General features: G+C 40.8%; 17 non-coding genes and 11 pseudogenes across 17 annotated transcripts; all 28 read left to right on the forward strand.

Annotated features, from left to right (window-relative positions):
* Nucleotides 1-61: 61 nt before the first annotated feature.
* Nucleotides 62-180, forward strand: LOC114780469 (uncharacterized; annotated as a pseudogene).
* Nucleotides 181-579: 399 nt separating this feature from the next.
* LOC114780539 (5S ribosomal RNA) lies at nucleotides 580-697 on the forward strand. Its single transcript, XR_003747217.1, has one exon. It is a non-coding gene; the product is annotated as a 5S ribosomal RNA (ribosomal RNA).
* A 145-nt stretch (nucleotides 698-842) lies between these two features.
* Nucleotides 843-960, forward strand: LOC114780507 (uncharacterized; annotated as a pseudogene).
* A 144-nt stretch (nucleotides 961-1,104) lies between these two features.
* Nucleotides 1,105-1,223, forward strand: LOC114780479 (uncharacterized; annotated as a pseudogene).
* A 136-nt stretch (nucleotides 1,224-1,359) lies between these two features.
* LOC114780465 (5S ribosomal RNA) lies at nucleotides 1,360-1,478 on the forward strand. The gene has a single exon (XR_003747191.1). It is a non-coding gene; the product is annotated as a 5S ribosomal RNA (ribosomal RNA).
* A 144-nt stretch (nucleotides 1,479-1,622) lies between these two features.
* Nucleotides 1,623-1,741, forward strand: LOC114780471 (uncharacterized; annotated as a pseudogene).
* Nucleotides 1,742-1,885: 144 nt separating this feature from the next.
* Nucleotides 1,886-2,004, forward strand: LOC114780470 (uncharacterized; annotated as a pseudogene).
* Nucleotides 2,005-2,145: 141 nt separating this feature from the next.
* Nucleotides 2,146-2,264, forward strand: LOC114780518 (uncharacterized; annotated as a pseudogene).
* A 137-nt stretch (nucleotides 2,265-2,401) lies between these two features.
* Nucleotides 2,402-2,520, forward strand: LOC114780460 (5S ribosomal RNA). Its single transcript, XR_003747186.1, has one exon. It is a non-coding gene; the product is annotated as a 5S ribosomal RNA (ribosomal RNA).
* Nucleotides 2,521-2,664: 144 nt separating this feature from the next.
* On the forward strand, nucleotides 2,665-2,782 carry LOC114780540 (5S ribosomal RNA). The gene has a single exon (XR_003747218.1). It is a non-coding gene; the product is annotated as a 5S ribosomal RNA (ribosomal RNA).
* A 144-nt stretch (nucleotides 2,783-2,926) lies between these two features.
* On the forward strand, nucleotides 2,927-3,046 carry LOC114780496 (uncharacterized; annotated as a pseudogene).
* A 144-nt stretch (nucleotides 3,047-3,190) lies between these two features.
* On the forward strand, nucleotides 3,191-3,309 carry LOC114780526 (5S ribosomal RNA). Its single transcript, XR_003747204.1, has one exon. It is a non-coding gene; the product is annotated as a 5S ribosomal RNA (ribosomal RNA).
* Nucleotides 3,310-3,452: 143 nt separating this feature from the next.
* On the forward strand, nucleotides 3,453-3,571 carry LOC114780537 (5S ribosomal RNA). The gene has a single exon (XR_003747215.1). It is a non-coding gene; the product is annotated as a 5S ribosomal RNA (ribosomal RNA).
* Nucleotides 3,572-3,713: 142 nt separating this feature from the next.
* Nucleotides 3,714-3,832, forward strand: LOC114780549 (5S ribosomal RNA). The gene has a single exon (XR_003747226.1). It is a non-coding gene; the product is annotated as a 5S ribosomal RNA (ribosomal RNA).
* A 144-nt stretch (nucleotides 3,833-3,976) lies between these two features.
* LOC114780495 (uncharacterized) lies at nucleotides 3,977-4,090 on the forward strand (annotated as a pseudogene).
* A 143-nt stretch (nucleotides 4,091-4,233) lies between these two features.
* Nucleotides 4,234-4,356, forward strand: LOC114780506 (uncharacterized; annotated as a pseudogene).
* A 143-nt stretch (nucleotides 4,357-4,499) lies between these two features.
* LOC114780474 (uncharacterized) lies at nucleotides 4,500-4,619 on the forward strand (annotated as a pseudogene).
* A 143-nt stretch (nucleotides 4,620-4,762) lies between these two features.
* Nucleotides 4,763-4,881, forward strand: LOC114780560 (5S ribosomal RNA). The gene has a single exon (XR_003747237.1). It is a non-coding gene; the product is annotated as a 5S ribosomal RNA (ribosomal RNA).
* Nucleotides 4,882-5,025: 144 nt separating this feature from the next.
* LOC114780533 (5S ribosomal RNA) lies at nucleotides 5,026-5,145 on the forward strand. Its single transcript, XR_003747211.1, has one exon. It is a non-coding gene; the product is annotated as a 5S ribosomal RNA (ribosomal RNA).
* Nucleotides 5,146-5,289: 144 nt separating this feature from the next.
* Nucleotides 5,290-5,410, forward strand: LOC114780462 (5S ribosomal RNA). Its single transcript, XR_003747188.1, has one exon. It is a non-coding gene; the product is annotated as a 5S ribosomal RNA (ribosomal RNA).
* Nucleotides 5,411-5,553: 143 nt separating this feature from the next.
* LOC114780466 (5S ribosomal RNA) lies at nucleotides 5,554-5,672 on the forward strand. The gene has a single exon (XR_003747192.1). It is a non-coding gene; the product is annotated as a 5S ribosomal RNA (ribosomal RNA).
* Nucleotides 5,673-5,815: 143 nt separating this feature from the next.
* LOC114780565 (5S ribosomal RNA) lies at nucleotides 5,816-5,933 on the forward strand. The gene has a single exon (XR_003747242.1). It is a non-coding gene; the product is annotated as a 5S ribosomal RNA (ribosomal RNA).
* A 144-nt stretch (nucleotides 5,934-6,077) lies between these two features.
* On the forward strand, nucleotides 6,078-6,196 carry LOC114780478 (5S ribosomal RNA). The gene has a single exon (XR_003747195.1). It is a non-coding gene; the product is annotated as a 5S ribosomal RNA (ribosomal RNA).
* Nucleotides 6,197-6,340: 144 nt separating this feature from the next.
* On the forward strand, nucleotides 6,341-6,458 carry LOC114780541 (5S ribosomal RNA). Its single transcript, XR_003747219.1, has one exon. It is a non-coding gene; the product is annotated as a 5S ribosomal RNA (ribosomal RNA).
* A 145-nt stretch (nucleotides 6,459-6,603) lies between these two features.
* LOC114780481 (uncharacterized) lies at nucleotides 6,604-6,720 on the forward strand (annotated as a pseudogene).
* Nucleotides 6,721-6,863: 143 nt separating this feature from the next.
* LOC114780489 (5S ribosomal RNA) lies at nucleotides 6,864-6,982 on the forward strand. Its single transcript, XR_003747196.1, has one exon. It is a non-coding gene; the product is annotated as a 5S ribosomal RNA (ribosomal RNA).
* Nucleotides 6,983-7,125: 143 nt separating this feature from the next.
* LOC114780500 (5S ribosomal RNA) lies at nucleotides 7,126-7,244 on the forward strand. The gene has a single exon (XR_003747197.1). It is a non-coding gene; the product is annotated as a 5S ribosomal RNA (ribosomal RNA).
* Nucleotides 7,245-7,388: 144 nt separating this feature from the next.
* LOC114780512 (5S ribosomal RNA) lies at nucleotides 7,389-7,507 on the forward strand. Its single transcript, XR_003747198.1, has one exon. It is a non-coding gene; the product is annotated as a 5S ribosomal RNA (ribosomal RNA).
* Nucleotides 7,508-7,644: the final 137 nt, after the last annotated feature.

Here is a 7,644-nt window from a genome sequence, read left to right on the forward strand (position 1 = left end):
CACTCTGTGATATGTTTTCAAGCCTACGTTGTTTAAAGTCCAAGATTTTCAAGCAGAGATTGCTTACGGCCATACCAGCCCAAGAACGCCCGGTCTCGTCTGATCTCGGAAGCTAAGAAGGCGTGGGCCTGGTTAGTACTTGGATGCGAGACCTCCAGGGAATACCAGGTGCTGTAAGCTTAAGTGTTGAAAAACTTTTTTAAATGAATTTTTTTTGCATCGCTTTGTTAAATTTTATCTAAAGTAAGTTAAGAGGTATTTTCACTCTGTGATATGTTTTCAAGCCTAGGTTGTTTAAAGTCCAAGATTTTCAAGCAGAGATTGCTTTCGGCCATACCAGCCAGAGAACGCCGGGTCTCGTCTGATCTCGGAAGCTAAGAAGGCTTGGGCCTCGTTAGTACTTGGATGGGAGACCTCCTGGCAATACCAGGTGCTTTAACTGTTGAAAAACTTTTTAAAATTAAGTTTTTTTGCATTGCTTTGTTAGTTTTCATCTAAAGTAAGTTAAGAGATATTTTCACTCTGTGATATGTTTTCAAGCCTAGGATGTTTAAAGTCCAAGATTTTCAAGCAGAGATTGCTTACGGCCATACCAGCCAAGAACGCCCGGTCTCGTCTGATCTCGGAAGCTAAGAAGGCTTGGGCCTGGTTAGTACTTGGATGGGAGACCTCCTGGGAATACCAGGTGCTGTAAGCTTTAACTGTTGAAAAACTTTTTAAAATGAAGTTTTTTTTGCATCGCTTTGTTAGTTTTTATCTAAAGTAAGTTAAGAGGTATTTTCACTCTGTGATATGTTTTCAAGCCTAGGTTGTTTAAAGTCCAAGATTTTCAAGCAGAGATTGCTTACGGCCGTACCAGCTCAAGAACGCCCGGTCTTGTCTGATCTCGGAAGCTAGAAGGCTTGGGCCTGGTTAGTACTTAGATGGGAGACCTCCTGGGAATACCAGGTGCTGTAAGCTTTAACTGTTGAAAAACTTTTTAAAATGAAGTTTTTTTGCATCGCTTTGTTAGTTTTTATCTAAAGTAAGTTAAGAGGTATTTTCACTCTGTGATATGTTTTCAAGCGTAGCTTGTTTAAAGTCCAAGATTTTCAAGCAGAGATTGCTTACGGCCATACCAGCCCAAGAACGCCCGGTCTCGTCTGATCTCGGAAGCTAAGAAGGCTTGGGCCTGGTTAGTACTTGGATGGGAGACCTCCTGGGAATACCAGGTGCTTTAACTGTTGAAAAACTTTTTAAAATTATTTTTTTTGCATCGCTTTGTTAGTTTTCATCTAAAGTAAGTTAAGAGGTATTTTCACTCTGTGATATGTTTTCAAGCCTAGGTTGTTTAAAGTGCAAGATTTTCAAGCAGAGATTGCTTACGGCCATACCAGCCCAAGAACGCCCGGACTCGTCTGATCTTGGAAGCTAAGAAGGCTTGGGCCTGGTTAGTACTTGGATGGGAGACCTCCTGGGTATACCAGGTGCTGTAAGCTTTAACTGTTGAAAAACTTTTTTAAATGAAGTTTTTTTGCATCGCTTTGTTAGTTTTTATCTAAAGTAAGTTAAGAGGTATTTTCACTCTGTGACATGTTTTCAAGCCTAGGTTGTTTAAAGTCCAAGATTTTCAAGCAGAGATTGCTTACGGCCATACCAGCCCAAGAACGCCCGGTCTCGTCTTATCTCGGAAGCTAAGAAGGCTTGGGCCTGGTTAGTACTTGGATGGGAGACCTCCTGGGTATACCAGGTGCTGTAAGCTTTAACTTTTGAAAAACTTTATAAAATGAATTTTTTTTGCATCGCTTTGTTAGTTTTTATCTAAAGTAAGTTAAGAGGTATTTTCACTCTGTGATATGTTTTCAAGCCTACGTTGTTTAAAGTCCAAGATTTTCAAGCAGAGATTGCTTACGGCCATACCAGCCCAAGAACGCCCGGTCTCGTCTGATCTCGGAAGCTAAGAAGGCGTGGGCCTGGTTAGTACTTGGATGCGAGACCTCCAGGGAATACCAGGTGCTGTAAGCTTAAGTGTTGAAAAACTTTTTAAATGAATTTTTTTTGCATCGCTTTGTTATTTTTATCTAAAGTAAGTTAAGAGGTATTTTCACTCTGTGATATGTTTTCAAGCCTAGGTTGTTTAAAGTCCAAGATTTTCAAGCAGAGATTGCTTACGGCCATACCAGCCAGAGAACGCCGGGTCTCGTCTGATCTCGGAAGCTAAGAAGGCTTGGGCCTCGTTAGTACTTGGATGGGAGACCTCCTGGCAATACCAGGTGCTTTAACTGTTGAAAAACTTTTTAAAATTAAGTTTTTTTGCATTGCTTTGTTAGTTTTCATCTAAAGTAAGTTAAGAGATATTTTCACTCTGTGATATGTTTTCAAGCCTAGGATGTTTAAAGTGCAAGATTTTCAAGCAGAGATTGCTTACGGCCATACCAGCCCAAGAACGCCCGGTCTCGTCTGATCTCGGAAGCTAAGAAGGCTTGGGCCTGGTTAGTACTTGGATGGGAGACCTCCTGGGAATACCAGGTGCTGTAAGCTTTAACTGTTGAAAAACTTTTTAAAATGAAGTTTTTTTGCATCGCTTTGTTAGTTTTTATCTAAAGTAAGTTAAGAGGTATTTTCACTCTGTGATATGTTTTCAAGCCTAGGTTGTTTAAAGTCCAAGATTTTCAAGCAGAGATTGCTTACGGCCATACCAGCCAAGAACGCCCGGTCTCGTCTGATCTCGGAAGCTAAGAAGGCTTGGGCCTGGTTAGTACTTGGATGGGAGACCTCCTGGGAATACCAGGTGCTGTAAGCTTTAACTGTTGAAAAACTTTTTAAAATGAAGTTTTTTTGCATCGCTTTGTTAGTTTTTATCTAAAGTAAGTTAAGAGGTATTTTCACTCTGTGATATGTTTTCAAGCCTAGGTTGTTTAAAGTCCAAGATTTTCAAGCAGAGATTGCTTACGGCCATACCAGCTCAATAACGCCCGGTCTTGTCTGATCTCGGAAGCTTAGAAGGCTTGGGCCTGGTTAGTACTTGGATGGGAGACCTCCTTGGGAATACCAGGTGCTGTAAGCTTTAACTGTTGAAAAACTTTTTAAAATGAAGTTTTTTTGCATCGCTTTGTTAGTTTTTATCTAAAGTAAGTTAAGAGGTATTTTCACTCTGTGATATGTTTTCAAGCCTAGGTTGTTTAAAGTCCAAGATTTTCAAGCAGAGATTGCTTACGGCCATACCAGCCCAAGAACGCCCGGTCTCGTCTGATCTCGGAAGCTAAGAAGGCTTGGGCCTGGTTAGTACTTGGATGGGAGACCTCCTGGGAATACCAGGTGCTGTAAGCTTTAACTGTTGAAAAACTTTTTAAAATGAATTTTTTTTGCATCGCTTTGTTAGTTTTTATCTAAGTAAGTTAAGAGGTATTTTCACTCTGTGATATGTTTTCAAGCCTAGGTTGTTTAAAGTCCAAGATTTTCAAGCAGAGATTGCTTACGGCCATACCAGCCCAAGAACGCCCGGTCTCGTCTGATCTCGGAAGCTAAGAAGGCTTGGGCCTGGTTAGTACTTGGATGGGAGACCTCCTGGGAATACCAGGTGCTGTAAGCTTAACTGTTGAAAAACTTTTTAAATGAAGTTTTTTTGCATCGCTTTGTTAGTTTTTATCTAAAGTAAGTTAAGAGGTATTTTCACTCTGTGATATGTTTTCAAGCCTAGGTTGTTTAAAGTCCAAGATTTTCAAGCAGAGATTGCTTACGGCCATACCAGCCCAAGAACGCCCGGTCTCGTCTGATCTCGGAAGCTAAGAAGGCTTGGGCCTGGTTAGTACTTGGATGGGAGACCTCCTGGGAATACCAGGTGCTGTAAGCTTTAACTGTTGAAAAACTTTTTAAAATGAAGTTTTTTTGCATCGCTTTGTTAGTTTTTATCTAAAGTAAGTTAAGAGGTATTTTCACTCTGTGATATGTTTTCAAGCCTAGGTTGTTTAAAGTCCAAGATTTTCAAGCAGAGATTGCTTACGGCCATACCAGCCCACGCCCGGTCTCGTCTGATCTCGGAAGCTAAGAAGGCTTGGCCTGGTTAGTACTTGGATGGGAGACCTCCTGGGAATACCAGGTGCTGTAAGCTTTAACTGTTGAAAAACTTTTTTAAATGAAGTTTTTTTGCATCGCTTTGTTAGTTTTATCTAAAGTAAGTTAAGAGGTATTTTCACTCTGTGATATGTTTTCAAGCCTAGGTTGTTTAAAGTCCAAGATTTTCAAGCAGAGATTGCTTACGGCCATACCAGCCCAGAGAACGCCCGGTCCTCGTCTGATCTCGGAAGCTAAGAAGGCTTGGGCCTCGGTTAGTACTTGGATGGGAGACCTCCTGGGAATAACCAGGTGCTGTAAGCTTTAACTGTTGAAAAACTTTTTAAAATGAAGTTTTTTGCATCGCTTTGTTAGTTTTTATCTAAAGTAAGTTAAGAGGTATTTTCACTCTGTGATATGTTTTCAAGCCTAGGTTGTTTAAAGTCCAAGATTTTCAAGCAGAGATTGCTTACGGCCATACCAGCCCAAGAACGCCCGGTCTCGTCTGATCTCGGAAGCTAAGAAGGCTTGGGCCTTGTTAGTACTTGGATGGGAGACCTTCTTGGGAATACCAGGTGCTGTAAGCTTTAACTGTTGAAAAACTTTTTTAAATGAATTTTTTTGCATCGCTTTGTTAGTTTTTATCTAAAGTAAGTTAAGAGGTATTTTCACTCTGTGATATGTTTTCAAGCCTAGGTTGTTTAAAGTCCAAGATTTTCAAGCAGAGATTGCTTACGGCCATACCAGCCCAAGAACGCCCGGTCTCGTCTGATCTCGGAAGCTAAGAAGGCTTGGGCCTGGTTAGTACTTGGATGGGAGACCTCCTGGGAATACCAGGTGCTGTAAGCTTTAACTGTTGAAAAACTTTTTAAAATGAATTTTTTTTGCATCGCTTTGTTAGTTTTTATCTAAAGTAAGTTAAGAGGTATTTTCACTCTGTGATATGTTTTCAAGCCTAGGTTGTTTAAAGTCCAAGATTTTCAAGCAGAGATTGCTTACGGCCATACCAGCCCAAGAACGCCCGGTCTTCGTCTGATCTCGGAAGTTAAGAAGGCTTGGGCCTGGTTAGTACTTGGATGGGAGACCTCCTGGGAATACCAGGTGCTGTAAGCTTTAACTGTTGAAAAACTTTTTAAATGAAGTTTTTTTGCATCGCTTTGTTAGTTTTTATCTAAAGTAAGTTAAGAGGTATTTTCACTCTGTGATATGTTTTCAAGCCTAGGTTGTTTAAAAGTCCAAGATTTTCAAGCAGAGATTGCTTACGGCCATACCAGCCCAAGAACAGCCCGGTCTCGTCTGATCTCGGAAGCTAAGAAGGCTTGGGCCTGGTTAGTACTTGGATGGGAGACCTTCCTGGGAATACCAGGTGCTGTAAGCTTTAACTGTTGAAAACGTTTTTAAAATGAAGTTTTTTTGCATCGCTTGTTAGTTTTTATCTAAAGTAAGTTAAGAGGTATTTTCACTCTGTGATATGTTTTCAAGCCTAGGTTGTTTAAAGTCCAAGATTTTCAAGCAGAGATTGCTTACGGCCATACCAGCCCAAGAACGCCCGGTCTCGTCTGATCTCGGAAGCTAAGAAGGCTTGGGCCTGGTTAGTACTTGGATGGGAGACCTCCTGGGAATACCAGGTGCTGTAAGCTTTAACTGTTGAAAAACTTTTTAAAATGAATTTTTTTTGCATCGCTTTGTTAGTTTTTATCTAAAGTAAGTTAAGAGGTATTTTCACTCTGTGATATGTTTTCAAGCCTAGGTTGTTAAAGTCCAAGATTTTCAAGCAGAGATTGCTTACGGCCATACCAGCCCAAGAACGCCCGGTCCGTCTGATCTCGGAAGCTAAGAAGGCTTGGGCCTGGTTGGTACTTGGATGGGAGACCTCCTGGGAATACCAGGTGCTGTAAGCTTTAACTGTTGAAAAACTTTTTAAAATGAAGTTTTTTTGCATCGCTTTGTTAGTTTTTATCTAAAGTAAGTTAAGAGGTATTTTCACTCTGTGATATGTTTTCAAGCCTAGGTTGTTTAAAGTCCAAGATTTTCAAGCAGAGATTGCTTACGGCCATACCAGCCCAAGAACGCCCGGTCTCGTCTGATCTCGGAAGCTAAGAAGGCTTGGGCCTGGTTAGTACTTGGATGGGAGACCTCCTGGGAATACCAGGTGCTGTAAGCTTTAACTGTTGAAAAACTTTTTAAAATGAAGTTTTTTTGCATCGCTTTGTTAGTTTTTATCTAAAGTAAGTTAAGAGGTATTTTCACTCTGTGATATGTTTTCAAGCCTAGGTTGTTTAAAGTCCAAGATTTTCAAGCAGAGATTGCTTACGGCCATACCAGCCAAGAACGCCCGGTCTCGTCTGATCTCGGAAGCTAAGAAGGCTTGGGCCTGGTTAGTACTTGGATGGGAGACCTCCTGGGAATACCAGGTGCTGTAAGCTTTAACTGTTGAAAAACTTTTTAAAATGAAGTTTTTTTTGCATCGCTTTGTTAGTTTTTATCTAAAGTAAGTTAAGAGGTATTTTCACTCTGTGATATGTTTTCAAGCCTAGGTTGTTTAAAGTCCAAGATTTTCAAGCAGAGATTGCTTACGGCCATACCAGCCCAAGAACGCCGGTCTCGTCTGATCTCGGAAGCTAAGAAGGCTTGGGCCTGGTTAGTACTTGGATGGGAGACCTCTGGGAATACCAGGTGCTGTAAGCTTTAACTGTTGAAAAACTTTTTAAATGAAGTTTTTTTGCATCGCTTTGTTAGTTTTTATCTAAAGTAAGTTAAGAGGTATTTTCACTCTGTGATATGTTTTCAAGCCTAGGTTGTTTAAAGTCCAAGATTTTCAAGCAGAGATTGCTTACGGCCATACCAGCCCAAGAACGCCCGGTCTCGTCTGATCTCGGAAGCTAAGAAGGCTTGGGCCTGGTTAGTACTTGGATGGGAGACCTCCTGGGAATACCAGGTGCTGTAAGCTTTAACTGTTGAAAAACTTTTTAAAATGAAGTTTTTTTGCATCGCTTTGTTAGTTTTTATCTAAAGTAAGTTAAGAGGTATTTTCACTCTGTGATATGTTTTCAAGCCTAGGTTGTTTAAGTCCAAGATTTTCAAGCAGAGATTGCTTACGGCCATACCAGCCCAAGAACGCCCGGTCTCGTCTGATCTCGGAAGCTAAGAAGGCTTGGGCCTGGTTAGTACTTGGATGGGAGACCTCCTGGGAATACCAGGTGCTGTAAGCTTTAACTGTTGAAAAACTTTTTAAAATGAAGTTTTTTTGCATCGCTTTGTTAGTTTTTATCTAAAGTAAGTTAAGAGGTATTTTCACTCTGTGATATGTTTTCAAGCCTAGGTTGTTTAAAGTCCAAGATTTTCAAGCAGAGATTGCTTACGGCCATACCAGCCCAAGAACGCCCGGTCTCGTCTGATCTCGGAAGCTAAGAAGGCTTGGGCCTGGTTAGTACTTGGATGGGAGACCTCCTGGGAATACCAGGTGCTGTAAGCTTTAACTGTTGAAAAACTTTTTAAAATGAAGTTTTTTGCATCGCTTTGTTAGTTTTTATCTAAAGTAAGTTAAGAGGTATTTTCACTCTGTGATATGTTTTCAAGCCTAGGTTGTTTAAAGTCCAAGATTTTCAAGCA

Source organism: Denticeps clupeoides, unplaced genomic scaffold (assembly GCF_900700375.1).
Source record: "Denticeps clupeoides unplaced genomic scaffold, fDenClu1.1, whole genome shotgun sequence".
Taxonomy (NCBI): Eukaryota; Metazoa; Chordata; class Actinopteri; order Clupeiformes; family Denticipitidae; genus Denticeps; species Denticeps clupeoides.